Below are 22839 nucleotides of genomic sequence, written 5' to 3'. Positions count from 1 at the left end.
AAGCATTTCAAGCTCCTGGAGTGGCCTAGCCAGTCTCCAGATCTCAACCCTATAGAAAACCTTTGGAGGGAGTTTAAAGTCCTTGTTGCCAAGCGAAAAGCCAAAAACATCACTGCTCTAGAGGAGATCTGCATGGAGGAATGGGCCAACATACCAACAACAGTGTGTGGCAACCTTGTGAAGACTTACAGAAAACGTTTGACCTCTGTCATTGCCAACAAAGGATATATTACAAAGTATTGAGATGAAATTTTGTTTCTGACCAAATACTTATTTTCCACCATAATATGCAAATAAAATGTTAAAAAAACAGACAATGTGATTTTCTGGATTTTTTTTTTCTCAGTTTGTCTCCCATAGTTGAGGTCTACCTATGATGTAAATTACAGACGCCTCTCATCTTTTTAAGTGGTGGAACTTGCACTATTGCTGACTGACTAAATACTTTTTTGCCCCACTGTATGTCTATAATGGCAAAAATTCAGTATGATGTAAACAAGATACACAGCAGAAACAGAGAGTAAAACACACCCGTTGTACCCCAACACCAATAATGAACTTCAGTGAGTTATGAGTTATGGTGATAGATACTTATAAACACCACTGCCACAGAATAGGCCTAAAAAACCTTATTGTCCAGCAAAAGTACCGTATATACTCGAGTATAAGCCGACCCCCCTAAAAAAAAAATTGGGAAAACCTATTAACTCGAGTATAAGCCTAGGGTGGAAATGCAGCAGCTACCGGTGAATTTCAAAAATAAAAATAGATCATTATTTCCCCATAGCTGTGCCATATAGTGCTCTGCGCCGTTCATATCTCCCCATAGCTGTGCCCCATATAGTGCTCTGCACTGTTCATATTCCCCCTTGGCTGTGCCATATAGTGCTCTGCAGCGTTCATATCTCCCCATAGCTGTGCCCCATACAGTGCTCTGCAGCGTTCATATCTCCCCATAGCTGTGCCCCATATAGTGCTCTGCAGCGTTCATATCTCCCCATAGCTGTGCCCCATACAGTGCTCTGCACCGTTCATATCTCCCCATAGCTGTGCCCCATACAGTGCTCTGCTGCGTTCATATCTCCCCATAGCTGTGCCCCATACAGTGCTCTGCAGCGTTCATATCTCCCCATAGCTGTGCCCCATACAGTGCTCTGCAGCGTTCATATCTCCCCATAGCTGTGCCCCATATAGTGCTCTGCAGCGTTCATATCTTACCATAGCTGTGCCCCATACAGTGCTCTGCAGCGTTCATATCTCCCCATAGCTGTGCCCCATACAGTGCTCTGCAGCGTTCATATCTCCCCATAGCTGTGCCCCATACAGTGCTCTGCAGCGTTCATATCTCCCCATAGCTGTGCCCCATACAGTGCTCTGCAGCGTTCATATCTCCCCATAGCTGTGCCCCATATAGTGCTCTGCAGCGTTCATATATCCCCATAGATGCTCCACATAAATCTGTGCCATGGCCGCTGCTGCTGCAATAAAAAAAAAAAAAAAAAAGCCATACTCACCTCTCTTGCTTGCAGCTCCCAGCGTCCGGTCCCGGCACCTCCATCTTCTCGGCGTCTCTGCACTGACTGATCAGGCAGAGGGCGCCGTGCACACTATATGCGTCATCGTGCCCTCTGACCTGAACAGTCAGCGCAGAGACACTGGGAAGATGGAGGCGCCGGGAAGATGGAGGTGAATATGACATACTTACCTAGTCCCAGCGATCCTGGCGCTCCCCGCCTGTCACAGCTGTCTTCGGTGCCGCAGCTTCTTTCTCTATCAGCGGTCACCGTTACCGCTGATTAGAGAAATGAATAGGCGGCTCCACTATGGGAGGTGGAGCCGCCTATTCATTTCTCTAATGAGCGGTCCCAAGTGACCGCTGAAGAGGGGAAGAAGCTGCAGCACAGAAGACAGTGGGACAGCAGGGACAGCGCGAGGATCGCTGGGACTAGGTAAGTATACCTCAGCGCCCTCTCCCCCTCACCCGCCGACCCCACCGCTACCGTGACTCGAGTATAAGCCGAGAGGGGCACTTTCAGCCCAAAAATTTGGGCTGAAAATCTCGGCTTATACTCGAGTATATACGGTATGTCGATAGCCACAGCCACAACACAATGAGGACTGTATAGACTAATAATTGGCTGCATGTGCTTAATAAAACAGGACTGTTCTTTCATCGGTCCTCCTGGGCTCAAATTAAACCTTGGTTACAGACCAGCTTACCATACTACAAGGAGACCTGCAGGACAGAAACCCTGGACTGCTGGAAGATCAAACCAGTAACAGTCAGTACATGGATAATGGGCAGAGCTTTGGGATGCATGTACATTATTGTGACAGGAGATCACGTCTATTTCGAATCCTTAGATGTCTAGGCCGCAAGTAAGGGCTGGATATTACTGAAACTAAGAAATACACCGTCTGGCAGGTAACATCCCCTGCCATTACCAACGTTGGGCTTCTCATTAGAACCGCTGAAAGGGAAATGTGGATCATCACTCCTGTTTAACTGATGTTAGACACAGGGAGTCTGGACTCGAATTGATGAAAGTAAGTGTGGGGCTTTGCTGGTAAAAATACTTTGAAAATAAATATACCAAAACTAATATTTTGATATTAGTTTTGGTATATTTATTTTGATTGACACTAATCTGAGTATCTAGTACTATACTTTTTTTTTTTTTTAAAAATACTTTGACATGAGAGATTATTTGAAACTACTTCTATTCGAGTCATTAGTTCAGACATTATATATGTGTCAACTTATTTCTTTATTTTACAGCCAGAACAGGCTATCTAACTTGGGCTCACCCGGGAAAAAATAAAGGCCTAAAAGGCAATCTTCTCAGTGATATTTCTACACCCAGATTTTATGAAATCCTATCTCCACTATGCGTTCAAAGACGCAGGTGGCAAACCTGCATATACGCACATGCGGCATGTCTTTATAGACCGCAGCATGTCTATTCATCTTGCGGAGACGTTCAGTCTCCGCAAGATAAATTACACAGTCGATGTATAGGATGCGGTGCTTTCGCATGTCTTCAGTGAACACATGTGGAATCACAAAAGCCGTCAGCGCTTTGGGCACAGCTACGTCCAAAGCGCAGCATATACGGAACGTGGAAACATACCCTAAATGCTAAAACTGACTTGCCACTATGATTCTCCAGGTCATTACAAGTTCATAGATACCAAACATGTACATTTTCTATTTTATTTAAGTGGAGAAAAAACCTTTAAGTTTGCAAAAAAATAAAAAGGCCATTTTCTGAGACCCGTAGTGTCTCCATTTTTCAGGATCTGGGCAAGGGCTTACTTTTTGCACGCCGAGCTGAAGTTTTTATTGATACCATTTTAGTGTCCATACAATGTTTTGATCGCCTGTTACTGCATTTTATTGCAATGCTACGGTGACAAAAAAAGCAAAAAAAAACTAATTGGCATTTTGATTTTGTTTCTCTTTAGTTTAGTTTATCAGATTAATTCTTTTTACATTTTGATAGATTGGGCGTTTCTGAACACAGCGATACCAAATATGTGTATTTTTGCCTTTTTTTTATTATTTTGAATGGGACGAATGTTGGGTGATTTAACTTACCGTATATACTGAAGTAGAAGCCGACCCGAGTATAAGCCGACCCCCCTAATTTTGCCACAAAAAACTGGGAAAACTTATTGACTCGAGTATAAGCCTAGGGTGGAAAATGGAGCAGCTACCGGTTAATGTCAAAAATAAAAATAGATACCAATATAAGTAAAATTAATTGAGACATCAGTAGGTTAAGTGTTTTTGAATATCCATATTGAATCAGGAGCCCCATATAATGATCCATACAGTTCATTATTGCCCCATAGATGCTCCATATAAAGCTGTGCCCCATATACAATGCTCTGCACCGTTAATTATTGCCCCATAGCTGTGCCATATAGTGCTCTGCACCGTTCATTATGGCCCCATAGCTGTGCCATATAGTGCTCTGCACCGTTCATTATTGCCGCATAGCTGTGCCATATAGTGCTCTGCACCGTTCATTATTGCCCCATAGCTGTGCCATATAGTGCTCTGCACCGTTCATTATTGCCCCATAGCTGTGCCATATAGTGCTCTGCACCGTTCATTATTGCCCCATAGCTGTGCCATATAGTGCTCTGCACCGTTCATTATGGCCCCATAGCTGTGCTATATAGTGCTCTGCACCGTTCATTATGTCCCCATAGCTGTGCCATATAGTGCTCTGCACCATTCATTATGGCCCCATAGCTGTGCCATATAATGCTCTGCACCGTTCATTATGGCCCCATAGCTGTACCATATAGTGCTCTGCACCGTTCATTATGGCCCCATAGCTGTGCCATATAGTGCTCTGCACCGTTCATTATTTTCCCATAGCTGTGCCATATAGTGCTCTGCACCATTCATTATTGCCCCATAGCTGTGCCATATAGTGCTCTGCACCGTTCATTATTGCCCCATTGCTGTGCCATATAGTGCTCTGCACCGTTCATTATTGCCCCATAGCTGTACTACCATGTAGTGCTCTGCACCGTTCATTATTGCCCCATAGCTGTGCTGCCATATAGTGCTCTGCACTGTTCATTTTTGCCCCATTGATGTACCATAGAAAGCTCTGCCATTGCTGTTGCAATAAAAAAAAAAAAAAAAAAAGTCATACTCACCTCTCTTGCTTGCAGCTCCCGACGTCTCGACCCGGTGTCTCTCTGCACTGACTGATCAGGCAGAGGGCGGTGCGCACACTATATGCGTCATCGCGCCCTCTGACAAGCACAGTCAGAGCGGAGAGACGCCCAGAAGATGGAGCGGCGCCGGGAAGATGGAGCGACGCCCGGCGTGTGGAACGGGTATAGGTGAATATGCGATACTTACCTGCTCCCGGCGTCCCGCTCCTTCTCCCAGACAGCTGGTCTTCGGGTGCTGCAGCCTCTTCCTCTATCAGCGGTCACCGTAACCGCTGATTAGAGAAATGAATATGCGGCTCCACCCCTATGGGAGTGGAGTCCATATTCATTTTTCTAATGAGCGGTCCCACGTGACCGCTGAACAGGGGAAGAGCTGCAGCACCCGAAGACAATGTGATAGGCAGGGGGAGCGTCAGGACCGCCGGGACTAGGTTAAGTATGCCTCAGCGCCCTCTCCCCCTCACCCGCCACCCACTGTGACTCGAGTATAAGCCGAGAGGGGCACTTTCAGCCCAAAAATTTGGGCTGAAAATCTCGGCTTATACTCGAGTATATACGGTACATATTTTTAAATTTTTGAAATATGTCATGTCAACCCATCGACGACCGGCGGTCATGTGACACGAGCACTAATGGGTGGGGATCGTCACAGGACAATGTCAACAGCCGAGTGTGGATCGCGATTTTGCCAGTGGCTGTTAGGGGCACATCTGTGCCGGAAAATATGTGGACTCAGCGCCGAAGCCAGCATGGGGTGCAAGGGGGGGTGGGGGGTGTTGTATGGGATATGACCTTTGATGCGTATGCAAGTCAAAGGTCGTTAAGGGGTTAACATTCCTAAAGACTTTCATCCACCAGACAGAGGCCAAAAAGGTACTTTTTTTTAAATTAAAGTGCTTTTTATTAAAGCATATATCCAGATTGTAACGCAGTCTAACAAATTCCAGACAGATACAAAATGTTCAAAGCAGATTAATACATTTTCCTTTAACATGAACTAACACCCTTACCCGCTAACCCCCCTCTTCCTCCCTATCCCCTCCCCACCAATCCCCATCCCAATATACTTTATTATCAAACTGATACATACCCTCTTGATTAATTTATACAGCTTTGCAGAAGCTAAACTGTACAAGTAGAAATTCCTACAGAAGCAATTAAATTACTCCCAACCTACTCCGCAATAGCTCAGCAGACAACACACCCTGCTAATCCATCCGCCCCACAATTTTTCAAATTTTTTTAATGTTGACCTCTCTTAATGTAGATATTCCTTTCCACGAGAACAATAAAGTTTATTTTGCCCACAAATTCTTTTTTGACTGATGTCATTTCATCTAACCAATGCATCGCAATAAGCTTCCTAGCAGCATACAGCAATCTTGCAATAGCCAATCTCCCACATTCATCCATAGCAATATCATCCACACATCCCAACAGGCAAGTCAGCGGATTACGCACAATATTTACCCCCATCACTTCTTGAATCAAATTGAGCACAAAAAGGTTATTTTAGGTTGAATCTGGCTAGTCACAGTCTTCATTTGATAAGTTCTATAGGAAATAGGGATTTTTGTGTACTCACCGTAAAATCCTTTTCTCCGAGCCATTCATTGGGGGACACAGACCGTGGGTGTATGCTGCTGCCACTAGGAGGCTGACACTAAGTGATACAAAGAAAGTTAGCTCCTCCCCTGCAGTATACACCCTCCTGCTGGCTCTCAGCTAACCAGTTCGGTGCAAAAGCAGTAGGAGATCAATAACAATATATGAGCGTATAGCATGTCATATTATGAGAGTATAGCATGTCAGATTATAAAAAACAATCATAAGCTAATAACAGGGTGGGAGCTGAGTCCCCCAATGAATGGCTCGGAGAAAAGGATTTTACGGTGAGTACACAAAAATCCCTATTTCTCCTTTGCCTCATTGGGGGACACAGACCGTGGGACGTCCCAAAGCAGTCCCTGGGTGGGGACAACAATAGATCAGGCCCTGTGTAACCGCTACTTACAAGTGCGCCACCGCGGCCTGCAGAGTCCGCCTGCCCAGACTCACATCTGTGGAAGTGTGGGAATTATAGTGCTTCAAGAATGCATGCAGACTGGACGAATCCGCAAGCTTGCAGGCGTGCCTTGCCGACGCCTGGTGCCTAGAACCCTTGATAGACAGGGAGATAGGCTGACATCTAGCACGGAAGGACTCCTGGATGGTGGAACGAATTCACCATGTTATCATGGTCGATGAAACGGCTAAACCCTTCCTGAAAATGTCAGGAAGCCTTCCTCTACTGTCAGGAAGCCCAAATAAAGCGTCCAACCTTCGGAAGGACGCCGTCCTCAAGACGTACCTACTCAGAGCACTCACTTCGTCCAGAATATGGGGGAACTCATTCCATTTTGTGGACTGGTGCCAAAAGAGATGAGGGAAGAACTATGCCCTCATAACAGTGGTAATAAAGTACCACCTTGGTAACAAGGGATGGGGATGGCCTGAGGACAACCTTGCCTCAAAAGTAATAAGGGAAAAAAGTCTGAAAGAGCAGAGCAGCTAGCTCCGAAGACTCGTCAGTGAGAATATTGCAGAGGAAAAAGGGGCGACTTTCCCTGATAGTAAAGTCTGCCCGGATGAAAAGGAGCCTACTGTAAGGCTCCTAGGAATAATAAGGTCCCAATGAGCTAACGGTATGCGATAGAGAAGGACTACGTGTGAAAACTCCCTGTGAGAAAGTCCCTACTTGCAGTTTTGCTGCGATAAGGCGAGAAGATACTAGCTCTGCAAACAAAAAATGGACGTGGTCAGTGCGGATCTCTGAGGATCACTGGGGCCCCTTTCTGCTTCCGAAAGGCTTTCGGAAGCAGTGGAAGGGGAGTTATGGAAACTGGTACCACGGCAGAACCAAAGCATGGAGTGCGATGGCTCTTGGATCTCAAGGCCGAACCACAAACTCGAGTACATTGGCCTTCAGTCTGGATGTCATCCCACCTACAACTGGAGAGCTCCAGTAAGGGCAGATCTGATTGAAGACTTCGGGGTAAAGTTCCCACTGACTTGAGGCGGAACCCTGACGGCTGAATTTGTTTGCGGTTCAGAGTTCTACTCCTGGGATATATACTACCGAGATCACTGAATAATAGACTTTGGCCCATCAGAGAAAGTGAGGTACCTCGGTCATGGCGCCTGATCATGGGTACATGCTAGATGACTGACGTATGGCACCGCCGTGGCATTATCCAATTGAATTCGGATAGGGTTACCCGCCAGAAGGCAGTGGACCTGCTGTAGGACTACCGCTCGGATCTCCAGAACAATGATAGGGAGAAAAAGACTGGCATTGGTAGTTACTAATAACCATTGAACCGGGAGAAAGGCCCTGGATGAAGAAGGAGCTCAGAGACTATTGTCTGAAAGTCTGTTTGACTTGCTGAAAACGAGCGGAGCGAAGGAAACCGCTTCCATTGTCGTCACCATTTTTCCTCAGAACTCTCCTAGTAAATCGAATGAAATGAGGGGGTGAGTAATCAAGTCCTCAGAACTCTCCTTGCGCGAGCTCGCTGTTGAAGGGCCATGACCTGGTCTAGAGGAAGAATTACCATCCTTCTAGAAGTGTGCAGGATCATCCTCAAAAAGGATATCTGCCGGGCTGGAAATGAGGAGAACTTGTCTAAGTGTAGCTGCCAGCCCAGGTGAGAAGGTATCGCAAGTGATATAGACGACTCAGCGTAGTCCTGGAAGGGCGGCTAGACAGTCGACCACACAGGGCAGGACGAGCACGCCTCTAGAGTGCAAGAGAAACATGACATCTGCCATGACCCGTGCGAACACTCTGGGTGCGGAAGCAAGGCCGAAAAACAAGGTTGTGACTTGAAAATGCTGTTGACGAATGGAAAGGAGAAGGAATTTTTGCAGAGGGTAAGCACCCCGAATATCGATGGATGCCGGAAACTGCACCTTTTTCTGTTGAAGTAATGGCTGAGCGGAGGGACTCCATCCAAAGAAGGAGGACCATGTCAAAGGTTGTTAGAAGTTTGAGGTCCAGGGTCGATCTTACTTTTCGTTCCCCTGTTTGGAACCAAGATCCCTTAGATCTAGACTGTGCTGGACAATCCTTATACAATCCTTTGTCAGTCTCCCGCTCAAAGGATTTGATTGGCCAGTTGTTACTGGTGTGAATCAAGGTAGTTAAGGTCTCCAGCCAGGAGACCATTGCTCTAGCAATCCATGCGGCCGCTGGGGAGGATAGAGCGCCGAACCCGAAGACGGAATGAACCAGATTTTCTATCTGACAGTCCGTGGTATTTTTAATTGATGACCCATCGGGTAGGGATACTGGTAGGTATACCACAGGAGATTCTATCCGGTTAATCTGCCCCATGGCAGAATGTGCGGCTGCATCCAGCAGGTCATAGTCTCTTGCCATCGCCGCTCTCTTTTCACGGTGCAGAGATAAAAATTAGGAACCCTCGATCCATCAACCTCTTAACAGGGAAGTGGAGAGGAATTGTCCGCCTTCTTGCATCTTCCGCTAAATAGTGGTGATGCAGAGGGGGGTGCTCGTACGCCAAAAAGGGTGCCTCTGTATGTCCACAGAGTTCAGGTCTCCGGGTGGACAGGACAGGTTGTCTGGCGTTAGGCCTGGATGCAGAAGAGGAAACATGGAGGCGACACTCCGTGTGCTCGTCTGTTGATGGTGTGGGGAGATCGGTGCCCTTTAAAGGACCCGTCGCCCTTAAAAAAACAGGCCAGGCATGGCATCCCACGTAGAGGCTTCTGTCCAGTGAATCGCTTATCCGAATTGAATGGCAAATGCTCTCGAGGGAGTTTAGTCTCTGAAGCTCTGGCAAGTTCAGGCAATATCCAATCCATATTCAGAGCCTTGTAGTCATCAAATCATTGGTGAGGGAGCAGGAAACGAAAAACTTCCGTTTTCTAGATGCCTGTATGTTTCTAGACGCCTGCACGTTTCTAGAATACTTGCGGCCCCTGCTAGCCGACGGCTCCCATGTAGGATAGGGACCATGTATATTGGTCCTGCGAGCACTCCAAACACAGAGGGTACACAGAGGGATTCAATCTCTTGGTCAGAGAACCATGGATTGTGGTCAGTGAAGAAGTCCACTGAGGGGAACTAGAGGATAAAGCTGGGGTCGGTGGCGGAGGGCTCCTCGGATTGATCAAGCGCCTTTAAGACCAGGGAATACTGGTCATGCACCTTTAAGACCAGGGAATACTGGTCATGCGCCTTTAAGACCAGGGAATACTGGTCATGCACCTTTAAGACCAGGGAATACTGGTCAAACGCCTTTGAGACCAGGAAATACTGGTCATGCACCTTTAAGACCAGGGAATACTGGTCATGCGCCTTTAAGACCAGGGAATACTGGTCATGCGCCTGTAAGACCAGAGAATACTGGTCATGCGCCTTTAACCCCTTCACCCCGAAGCCTGTTTTCACCTAAGTGACAGGGCCAATTTTTACAATTCTGACCACTGTCACTTTATGAGGTAATAACTCTGAAACGCTTCAACGGATCCTGGCGATTCTGACATTGTTTTCTCGTGACATATTGTACTTCATGATAGTGGTAAAATTTATTTGATATTACCTTCTTTATTTGTGAAAAAAACAGAAATTTGGCGAAAATTTTGAAAATTTTGCAATTTTCAAACTTTGAATTTTTATACCCTTGCATTAGAGACTCATATCGCACAAATTAGTTAATAAATAACATTTCCCACATGTCTACTTTACATCAGCAACATTTTGGAACCAATTTTTTTTTCCTTAGGGAGTTACAAGGGTTAAAAGTTAAACAGCGATTTCTCATTTTTTCAACAACTTTTATAAAACCATTTTTTGTAGGGACCACATCATATTTGAAGTCACTTTGAGAGGCTTATAGGATTTAAAATACCCAAAAGTGACACCATTCTAAAAACTACACCCCCCGAGGTACTCAAAACCACATTCAAGAAGTTTATTAACCCTTCAGGTGCTTCACAGGAATTAACGGAATGTGGAAGGAAAAAAATAACATTTAACTTTTTTTTTCCACATAATGATCTTTTAGCAACATTTTTTTTTTATTTTCACAAGGGTAAAAGAAGAAAATGGACCACGAAAGTTGTTGTGCAATTCCTTCTGAATACACTGATACCCCATATGTGGGAGAAAACCACTGTCTGGGCGCACGGCAGGGCTCGGAAGGGAAGGAGCGCCGTTTGACTATTTCAAACCAAAATTGGCTGGAATTGAGATCGGACACCATGTCCCGTTTGGAGAGCCCCTGATGTACCTAAACAGTGGAAAACTGCCACAAGTGACCCCATTTTGGAAACTAGACCCTTCAAGGAACTTATCTAGCTATGTGGTGAGCACATTGAACTCCCAGGTGCTTCACAGAAGTTTAGAACGTAGAGGCGTGAAAATAAAAATTCACATTTTTTCCCCAAAAATGATCTTTTAACAACAATTTTTTTATCTTCACAAATGTAAAAGGAGAAAATGGACCACTAAAGTTGTTGACCAATTTATCCTGAATACACTGATACCCCATATGTGGGGGAAAACCACTGTTTGGGCACACTACAGGGCTCGGAAGGGAAGGAGCGCCATTTGACTTTTACAAACCAAAATTGGCTGGAATTGAGATCGGACACCATGTCCCGATTGGAGAGCCCCTGATGTGCCTAAACAGTGGAAAACCGCCACAAGTGACCCCATTTTGGAAACTAGACCCTTCAAGGAACTTATATAGCTATGTGGTGAGCACTTTGAACCCCCAGGTGCTTCACAGAAGTTTAGAACGTAGAGGCGTGAAAATAAAAAATTACATTTTTTCCCCAAAAATGATCTTTTAGCAACAATTTTTTTTTATCTACACAAGTGTAAAAGGAGAAAATGGACCACTAAAATTGTTGACCAATTTATCCTGAATACACTGATACCCCATATGTGGGGGAAAACCACTGTTTGGGCACACGGCAGGGCTCGGAAGGGAAGGAGCGCCTTTTGACTTTTACAAACCAAAATTGGCTGGAATTGACATCGGACACCATGTCCCGTTTGGAGAGCCCCTGATGTGCCTAAACAGTGGAAAACCGCCACAAGTGACCCCATTTTGGAAACTAGACCCTTCAAGGAACTTATCTAGCTATGTGATGAGCACCGTGAACCTCCAAGTGCCTCACCAAAAATTATAACGATGAGTCGTAAAAAAAAATAGAACACATTTTTTCCACAAAAATGATCTTTAGCAAGGTTCTTTTTGTTTTCCCAAGGGTTATAGGACAAAATAGAAAGAAAAAAATGTTGTGCAATTTTTCACGAGTACGCCGATACCCCATATGTGGGGAAAAACCACTGTTTGTGCGCATGGCAGAGCTCGGAAGGGAAGGAGCACCATTTGGAATGCAGACTTAGATGGATTGGTCTGCAGGCGTCACGTTGCATTTGCAGAGCCCCTGATGTACCTAAACAGTGGAAATCCTCCACAAGTGACCCCATTTTGAAAACTGGACCTCCCAAGGAATTTATTTAGATATGTGGTGAGCACCGTAAACCTCCAAGTGCCTCACTCCACAAGTGACCCCATTTTGAAAACTGGACCTCCCAAGGAATTTATTTAGATATGTGGTGAGCACCGTAAACCTCCAAGTGCCTCACTCCACAAGTGACACCATTTTGAAAACTGGACCTCCCAAGGAATTTATTTAGATATGTGGTGAGCACCGTAAACCTCCAAGTGCCTCACTCCACAAGTGACCCCATTTTGAAAACTGGACCTCCCAAGGAATTTAATTAGATATATGGTGAGCACCGTAAACCTCCAAGTGCCTCACTCCACAAGTGACACCATTTTGAAAACTGGACCTCCCAAGGAATTTAATTAGATATATGGTGAGCACCGTAAACCTCCAAGTGCCTCACTCCACAAGTGACCCCATTTTGAAAACTGGACCTCCCAAGGAATTTATTTAGATATGTGGTGAGCACCGTAAACCTCCAAGTGCCTCACTCCACAAGTGACCCCATGTTGGAAACTACACAGTGTGTTGTGTCAACAGGGTATAAACTAATTTTTATTAATTTGTGGACGTGTGGTATGCTTTGAAGCAATCCTTAATGCAAAGGCCAGGTTTCTCAGGGCAGGTTTCACAATGGTAAATTGTGTCCTTTCAGATTCCCCTCTTGGAACATACTCTGCACCGTTTTTGTGATCGTCCTGTCCTCGCTGTTTGGGGAACCTGTCCTGGGAAATGTTGACCTTGGACAATACGGGCACTATCAGATTCAGAAGTACTGGGACCCTCACCTCCCTGAGTGCCAAACATTAGGGCCTTGATGACTACCTCCTGAAACTGAAGGAAGGTCCCCGTATTGCCTGCAGATCGGGACAGCACAAAAGCATTGTACAGTGCCATCTGTACAATGTGCACGGCCAATTTTTTGTACCATACGTAAGCTTTTCGCATGGCACTGTATGGTTGGAGGACCTGATCTGAGAGATCCACACCCCCGATGTACCGATTGTAATCCAGGATACAATCTGGCTTTGGGACTTGTGTTGTGGTCCCACGAACAGTGACAAGGGTGCTGTTGTCACGGTGTATGGTGGTCAGGATAAGGACATCCCTTTTGTCCTTATACTTGACCACCAGCATGTTGTCGCTGCATTTGGCTCTGCTTTCCCCTTTTCTCAGCGTTTGCCCAATTAGCGGCTTAGGGAGGCCTCGCTGATTTTTTCGCACGGTGCCACATGCAGCTGTACCTCTGGCAGAGAGGGCCTTGAAGAGTGGGATGCTGGTGTAAAAGTTGTCAATATAAAGGTGATAACCCTTATCCAGCAGTGGGTGCAGCAATTCCCACACAATTTTCCCACTCACCCCCAGGATGGGGGGGCATTCAGGGGGGTTAATCTGGGTGTCCTTACCCTCGTAGACCCTAAATCTGTGGGTGTACCCTGAGGTACTCTCGCACAGTTTGTACAGCTTTATTCCGTACCTGGACCTCTTACTGGGCAGGTACTGTCGGAATTTTAGCCTCCCTTTGAAATGAACGAGAGATTCATCAATAGCGATGTCCCTCTGGGGTGTGTACGCCTCAGCAAATTTTCTGCTGAAGTGTTCAACCACTGGACGAATTTTATATAGACGATCAAAGTTTGGATCGTCTCGGGGAGGACACTGCGCATTATCACTGAAATGCAAAAATTTTTGGATCGCTTCAAATCGTGTCCTTTTCATGGCCATGCGGAATACCGGTGTACTGTAGAGAATGTCAGTACTCCAGTATTGCCGAAGCTTTGGCTTTTTGATTAGGCCCATATGCAGCACAATTCCCCAAAATGTCATCTCTGCTGCATTTACGGGGGTCCATCTGGCATAAGATGACGTGGGATTTTGGGTCAATTTCAGTGAGGCCAGTCGTGTCAAACTGGATTCCTGAGCTGCTGCTGAAATCCGGAATGACGGGCTGAAAATTTTCCGGGGGTGCAATCCATACGGGATCGATTGCTGCAGGAGTTGCCTGGGTCCTACGGCGCCTTGTTAGGGGTCTTTCCTCACCAGATGAGGAGGAGGAATAGAGGAATGTGGGATCTTCCTCACTGGCTGAATCCGTGTCGGACGCAAGGATGGCGTAAGCCTCCTCTGGTGAATAGCGCCTTGTTGACGAATGGGCCATTTTTTTTTTCCCAAACCCTGGGTATGTGTGTGTAAGTGGTGCTTTTACACGTGTAATGTGTGGGGCTTGTGTATAGGGTACTCTTTATTAACCAATCAGAGAGAAAAAACAAGTAGTGAGAAAAAATGTAGAAGAAACAAGAAAAAAAGATGAAAAGAAAAATCAATGTAAAAAAATAAGTTTGTATAAAAAAAAAGTATAAATTTACCCTACGCAACTAAATATTTTTTTTTCCAAAAGAAAAGCGAACGCCACTAACAGTGTGACGTACGCTCCCCTAATGCACTAGAGATTATCCGGCGATAGCAGATTTTTTTTATGCACAAGACGCTACCTCCCTACCTATAAAACTCAGTACGATTTTTTTTTTTCTAAAAGATGATCGGTCGTCACCAACGCGGTGACGCTGGCTACACTAACACGCTACCACTAAACTACTCTGTACAATTTTTTTTTTCTCTAAAAAAAAACAAGACCGGTCGTCACGAACGCTGTGACACCAGCTAATCTACGTCTAAGACTACACTGTACTAACTACTATTATATTTTTGTAAAACAAAAAAAAAAAATCGGACGTTGCTTAGACTGCGAAGTCCGTTACACTAACTAGCTAAAAAATAAAAGTCCTGTAGCGCAGTCTCTGATCAGCAGCGATACTGATCAAAGAGCTGCGGACACAGGAAGAGCACGAATGCTCTGCGCGGGACGCCGCGCACAGGAAAAAAAGCGCAAAAAATTGAATTGGAGGGGGGTACTTGAACAGGGATGGAGGGACGTCACCAAACACTGACGCCGGCTACGCTACCTTGTTACGTCTAAAACTACACTGTACTAACTACAATTTTTTTTCTTAAAAAAAAAAAAAAAAAAAAACAGACGTCGCTTAGACTGCAATGTCCGCTACACTAACTAAAAAAAAAAAAGTCCTGTGGCGCAGTCTCTGATCAGCAGCGATACTGATCAGAGCGCTGCAGACACAGGAAGAGCACGAATGCTCTGCGCGGGACGCCGCGCACAGGAAAAAAAGCGCAAAAAAGTGCGCAAAAAATTTCAATTGGAGGGTGGGGGAGGGAGGGGGTACTGGAACAGGGATGGGGGGATGGGAAAGGGGTGGGGGAGGTGCTGCTGCTGTGATCACAGGAGTCACACAGCAGGCAGATGGCAGCAGAGAGCACAGAGCACGGAGCACAAGATGGAGCAGGAGATCAGCACAGGAGGCAGGAGATCGCAGGGAGGATCGCACTGGCCACCAATGGATTCTCTATCTCAGGTGACACAGAGGGGCTTAGACCACCGCTCTGCACGCCAAATCTGAGAGAAAGATGGCGTGCAGGGCGGTGATCGGTATTTTAAATTAACCCCTTTGGCGCTGATTGGCTAGAAGCTATTGTTCAGCCAATCAGCGCCATAGGGGTTAATCAAGTGAGGTGACGTGTGAATCACCCCACCTACTGTGACGGCTATGACTGGTGCGACGTCACACAGCATCAATCACAGCCTGTCACATGCTTTTTTTTTTTTTTTAAACTTTATTGTCACATCGCTGTGATTGGCTGGTCAGAATTGACCAGCCAATCACAGCGATCGCTGATGCGGGGAGGCGGTGCAGGCACCCGGGGCTGCGTGCAGGGATTGTCTGCTGTCAGGAACAGCAGACACCGGAACCCGATCACCGCGCGGTGACCGGAAAATGGCGGCGCCGTACTAGTACTGCGGCTGGCACTAATGCAGTGCCGGCAGCGCAGTACTAGTACGGCGCATGGCGCGAAGGGGTTAAGACCAGGGAATACTGGTCATGCACCTTTAAGACCAGGGAATACTGGTCATGCACCTTTAAGACCAGGGAATACTGGTCATGCGCCTTTAAGACCAGAGAATACTGGTCATGCACCTTCAAGACCAGAAAATACTGGTCATGCACCTTTAAGAACATGGAATACTGGTCATGCGCCTTTAAGACCAGGGAATACTGGTCAATGCGCCTTTAAGACCAGAGAATACTGCACATGAGCTTTAAAAGATCAAGGAATACATGTCATACGCCTTTAAGACTGGGAATACTGGCCATATGCCTTTAAGACCAGGGAATACTGGTCATGTGCTTTTAAGACCAGGAAATACTGGTCATGTGCCTTTAAGACCAGGGACTACTAATCGTGTGCCTTTAAGACCAGGTACTTCCTTACCCGGGTACTGATGTAGAGTCGATGTGCCACTTTAATGCAAAAAAAACTGTCACCCCAGTGTGAGCAGGCCGGGTGGACCAAGATGGTCACCGGGAGTTGCAGAGCTGATAAAATCTTGCAGAGAGCGAGAAGCGCCAATTTGGGGGCGGAGCCACAGACACGATGTTGAATAGGCCCAAGCCGGGGCCTAAATTTCAGTAGCCAGCGGACGTCACCAGTGGGTCGTTCTAGGCAAGACTTCCAGGATGCAGCCTACAAATCGGCCGAAGCCAGGGGCTAAATTTTTGCAGCCATCCAGAGCGTTACCTCAGAGAGGTGGGCCACAGGGAAGTGGCTGAGGCTGCCTGTCAGCATGTGAATATCCCACTGAAGATGGATCCACTCACCATTGATGCGCGTCCCGGCATGGAGCCGCCGCGGATGGGGGTTTCAACGCTGTTCTGTGCAGCGTGGACGGTGCAGGGATAAGCCTCAATCCATCGTCCCTTTGTTAGGGAGGTGGAGAGGAACCGTCCGCCTCCTTGTGCCATCTGCTTTAACAGTGGTGGGACAGTGGGGGCTGCTCGGACGCCATAGAGAGGGGCCTCTGTACATCCACGGAGTTCAGTCCGGGTGGACAGGGCCAGTTGTCCGGCATTTGGCCTGGCTCCAGGAGAGGATACATGGAGGCGACACTCCATGTGGTCGCCTGCTGCTGGTGTGGGGAGATCGGGACCATGAAGGAACCGTCGCCCTGACAGTGAGCTCAGGCATGGCTTCCCACGTCGCAGGAGAGGGTACGGGGAGGTATACGCGCCGTGCTCGCCTGTTGATGGTTCGAGGGAGATCGGAACCTTGAAAGGAACCGTCGCCCCCTTCAGTCCGTTAATTAAAAAATAAAAATTTACAGAAAATTAAACAATAAAATAAAAACGTTGGGGTCTGAAACAGACCCATGTGCCTCCTACAGACACTAAGCAAGAACTGGTTAGCTGAGAGCCAGCAGGGGGGTGTATACTGCAGGGGAGGAGCTAACTTTCTTTGTATCACTTAGTGTCAGCCTCCTATTGGCAGCAGCATACACCCACGGTCTGTGTCCCCCAATGAGGCGAAGGAGAGAATGAATAAGGTTTTCCTACACAGAAAGTCACCAAAAAAAGTCACCATGTAGTATTCATCTTTTACAATGGATCCCTATGGTAAACGGATACCTGAGCATTCATCCTGATTGTGGCCATTGTCTGCGGCATAACTCCTGGTATGCCCTCAACAGTGGCCATAAATGTAGTGTCTTATCAGCTTAAAGGGAAGGTACCGTGTTTGTAGATCATTAATAAATCAATGTAATGTAGCATAACATGCTGTTATAACCAAGTTTTGAATGCATTTGAAACATATTTCGTGTGTTATAGGAGATTAAAGAAGGCACTGGGGGCTGACATCTTGCATTCACAGTAGCATCATGACACTATCAGTGTCTTAATACGGCAGCCCATGGTCATAGGAGATAACAGACGGACGCCGACCCTATCTATTGTAATAGAACTGTAACTGCTGTGAACTGGGCACGCCTCTGTGGGCTTCACAGTAGTTGGAGTCTTCTGCTACCATATTCATGGAGCCCTCGGATCTGCTAACATCAGCTTCAGCAGAACCAGGGTGGATAAAAATCAATGTTTTTTTTATTTAAATCGGATTTTTTTCAATAAACTGCTTTTTGAGGAAAATATTTTACCATCCAAAGGTTCTTCCATCATGAGATAAAGCTGAGTTGTTTAACTCAGTAGAATAAAGGCTGTATGTTTGTAACATTCACAATGCCATGCTCTTCCAGAGGTTTCTGTAGGATTAGTGGGCAGTTTCTCTCCTATATTATCACAGACGCTCACTTTACTTACGCAGTTCTCAAAACTGAATTTGACTCCGCAGAGGTCCCAGCCTCTTCTTCACGGCAAAAATGTTACAACATGAACAGAGTTGAGAAAAAGACCTTAATCCTATTGTTCTACAAACCTATGAATACAGAATCAACCCCTTCAGTGCCAAGTCCAAGAAGTTAGACAATATGTTTCTGATTGTTTGGAGTGGAATAGATCTGCACAACACAAGAAGAATGTGAATCTAAGTGTGAGGAGGAGGAAGGGCAAGCAGACAAGAAAATGAAACTTTGAGCACAATACTGCAGCATAGCCACAGACAGACAAGTCTGGATATGTTTGTGTGTACGATCTGAGGTTTATTACATTCTTTCCTTATAATGGCAGCAGGCCGTAAAAGAGATCCAGTTTGGGAATATTTTAATGAAGCTCCTTCGCCTATCGGTAAGGCAGGCATGCGTGCAAAATGCAAACGATGCAACAAAGAGATGCAAGGCCTGGTGGTGCGAATCAGGTGAGACAACATCATGAGAAGTGCGGTGATGAAGATGACCAAAGAAACACTTCTGAACAGGCAGGATCTTCAGGTTGGTAAACATTTTTATTGAATCCTATTTCTAAAGACTGAACTGTCATGTGTGAGAAAAATTATATTTCTTATTATTACTGCATGTTACTGTCATTTGGTACAGTTATGAAGAAAAACAAATATTCCTTTTGGGGCAGTGATGTGTTGTGTACAATAAGCAGAAATTGTATAAACAATAAAATAACAGCATTGACTTTTTTTGTTTAGGGGAATTCATGGATTCTGGAAACTATACACCTCCAAGATCACCATCATCCTGTTCTACAGTTTCAGAGTTATCCATCCAGGATAGTGCTTCATTAGCAGCAGCATCATCATCATCATCATCAGACACCCACAGCCACATATCACCATCACCCAAAAGGAAGAAAAAACCTTTACCTCCTGGAACCACCATAGATAGGTTTGTGATAAGAACTAGCAGATTAGAAAAAAAGTTGATTGATGAAAAAATTGCCCAGTTTATTTATGCAACGAACTCTTCTTTCCGTCTGACTGAGAACCCACATTTCATTAATATGGTTCAGTCACTGAGACCAGGATACAGTCCACCCAGCAGAGCTGATGGTGCAGGGAAACTGCTGGATCAAGTGTATGACAGAGAAATGGAGCAATGTGCAACAGCTCTGGAGGGTAAAATTGTTAAACTAAGTATTGATGGGTGGAGTAACGTCCACAATGATCCTATTGTATGTGCTTGTATAACAACAGAAGAAGGTAAAGTCTTCCTTGCACAAACAACTGATACGTCAGGAAATGCACACACAGCAGAATACTTACAAGAAGTGGCAGTAAAAGCTATAACGAAATGTGAACAAAAATGCAAATGTCTAGTACGCAGTTTGGTCACTGACAATGCTGCAAATGTATCCAAGATGAGAAGACATTTAGAAGAGCAGGGAGGGAATACAAAGCTGCTAATAACATATGGTTGCAGTGCTCATTTGCTGCACCTCTTAGCCAAAGACTTAAGTGTTCCAGAAATAAAGGTTAATGTTGTTGAAATTGCTAAATACTTCCGTAATAATCATTTTGCTGCAGCAGCTCTGAAAAGGATGGGTGGAACCAAGCTAACGCTCCCACAAGATGTTAGATGGAACTCTGTGGTGGACTGTTTTGAGCAGTATATCAAAAACTGGCCTATTCTGATGACACTTTGTGAAGAAAATCGAGATAAAATAGATGGCACTGTCACGGCCAAAATCCTCAACATTGGGCTTAAGAGAAATGTTGAACATATGCTGAGCTTCCTGAAACCCATCTCTCAAGCTTTAAACAAAATACAGAAAAATAGCTGTTTTATTGCGGATGCTGTTGAAATTTGGGAGGAACTGAGTGAACACTTAAAAACAGAACTACACATGGACAGAATTAAATTACAAGCAGTAAACAAACAAATGGGACAAGCACTGACTCCAGCTCATTTTTTGGCAAATATTGTCAATATCCAATATCAGGGTCAAAACCTAAGTGCTGAGGAAGAGGAGTTAGCTATAACATGGGTATCCAGCAATCATCCATCTTTAATGCCAACTATAATAAACTTCAGAGCTAAGGGGGAACCATTCAAGAAATACATGTTTGCTGAAGATATTTTAAGGAAGGTCACACCAGTAAACTGGTGGAAGTCACTTAAGCGCTTGGATTTAGAGACTGTTCATGTAATGATTTCACTTTTAACAGCAGTAGCTTCTTCTGCAGGCGTTGAAAGAATATTCTCTTCCTTTGGATTCATTCATTCTAAATTGAGAAATCGGTTGGGACCCAATAAAGCAGGAAAGCTTGTTTTTCTTTTCCAGATTATGAATAGGAACAAAGAAGATGAAGATGACGACAAGTGAGCTACAGAGGACAGCAGGGACAGTAGTATTTAAGTTTTTCATGTGTCGTCTGGGCTGACAGTCCAAGTTTCTTATAATATATATATATATTTTGTTTAGCCAAATTAGTTAACAAACATGGATGTTTGTTTAAGCAAATAACTTATGCTGTAATGTTGTTATTGTTTCAGTTGAATAAATCTATTTAAATTGTTATTAAGGTCAGGATTATTTTTCTCCTTCCTAAGTACAACAGAACAGTGGTGTCCAAATATGAATGATTAACCCATTAAACTGGGGAGAAAAAAGTAATATAAAAAGTGATTCTAAAAATCTTCATCTTCTTGCATGTTAAAGTAGCAAGAACTAGTTTAGGTAGAAACTGTGATTTAAATCACTGATTTAAATCAAGCCTTACTGACTAGTGATTTAACCCCTTAGCGACCGCCGATACGCCTTTTAACGGCGGCCGCTAAGGGTACTTAAACCACAGCGCCGTTAATTAACGGCGCTGTGGAAAAAGTAAATAGCGCCCCATGAGTCGGATTGTCTCCGGGGTCTCGGCTGCCGGGGGTAGCCGAGACCCCAGAGAACATGATTCGGGGTTTTTTTTTACCCACCCCGCATTTGCGATCGCCGGTAATTAACAGTTTACCGGCGATCACAAAAAAAAAAGCGATCTCTTTAATTTCTCTGTCCTCCGATGTGATCGCACATCGGAGGACAGAGAAAAGGGGTCCCAGGTAGCCCCCCAATACTCACCTATCTCCCCCGGTGCTCCTCGTGGCTCCCGGTGGGCGCCGCCATCTTCAAAATGGCGGGCGCATGCGCAGTGCGCCCGCCGGCCCCGCGAGAATCTTTGGGGTCTCGGCTGCCATGGGTAGCCGAGACCACAAAGAGCATGATCAGGGTCGGTTTTACTGACCCCTGTTTTGCGATCGCCGGTAATTAACTGTTTACCGGCGACCGCAAAAAAAAAAAAAAAGTAAAGTGTAATTCTCTGTCCTCTGATGTGATCGCACATCAGAGGACAGAGAAATAGGAGGATTCGGGCACCCTATCATACTCACCTGTGTCCCTGGATCCTCCTGCTGCTCCTCCTGGCCGCCGGCAAAAGAAAATGGCGGGCGCATGCGCAGTGCGCCCGCCATCTGTCTCCATCTGCTGGCCGGCAGGAGAACAGCAGTTGGGGCTAAAATTAGGGTTAGGGCTATGGTTAGGGCTAAATTTAGGGTTAGGGTTGGGGCTTTTTTTTTGCCGACGGTCCGCCAAAACACAACTGATCCAGTGCACGACGGACGCGACGTGTGGCCATCCGTCACGATCCGTCGGCAATACAAGTTTATGGGCAAAAAACGCATCCTGCGGGCACATTTGCAGGATCCGTTTCTTGTCCAAAACGACGGATTGCGACGGATGCCAAACGACGCAAGTGTGAAAGTAGCCTTAGGGCTAGGGTTAGGGTTGGGGCTAAAGTTAGGGCTAGGGTTGGGGCTAAATTTAGGGTTAGAGTTGGGATTAGGGTTAGGGTTTGGATTAGGGTTGGTATTAGGGTTAGGGTTGGCATTAGGGTTACGCTTGGGATTAGGGTTAAGGTTAGGGTTGTGATTGGGGGTGTATTGGGATTAGGGTTAGGTTTGAGGTTAGGGTTGAGATTAGGATTAGGGGTGTGTTGGATTTAGGGTTTTGATTAGGGTTATGGTTAGGGTTGACATTAGGGTTGTTTTGGGGTAAGGGTTGTGATTATGGATAGGATTAGTGATTAGGATTATGGATCAGGTTGGGATTAGGGTTAGGGGTGTGTTGGGGTTAGGGTTGGAGCTAGAATTGGGGGGTTTCCACTGTTTAGGTACATCAGGGGGTCTCCAAACATGACAGCCAATTTTGCGCTCAAAAAGTCAAATGGTGCTCCCTCCCGTCTGAGCTCTGCCGTGCGCCCAAACAGTGGGTTACCCCCACATATGGGGCATCAGCATACTCAGGATAAATTGGACAACAACTTTAG

At 45.6% G+C, this 22839-nt stretch overlaps 1 protein-coding gene across 1 annotated transcript in view; it reads right to left on the bottom strand.

Annotated features, from left to right (window-relative positions):
• Positions 1-22839, bottom strand: part of ADAD1 (adenosine deaminase domain containing 1) — a 225461-nt gene that overhangs the window by 54375 nt on the left and 148247 nt on the right. The gene's annotated exons all lie outside the window — the stretch shown is intronic.

The sequence above is a fragment of the Ranitomeya imitator genome, chromosome 1, assembly GCF_032444005.1.
Source record: "Ranitomeya imitator isolate aRanImi1 chromosome 1, aRanImi1.pri, whole genome shotgun sequence".
Classification (NCBI taxonomy): Eukaryota; Metazoa; Chordata; class Amphibia; order Anura; family Dendrobatidae; genus Ranitomeya; species Ranitomeya imitator.
This window is presented reverse-complemented; position numbering and strand designations above follow the sequence as displayed.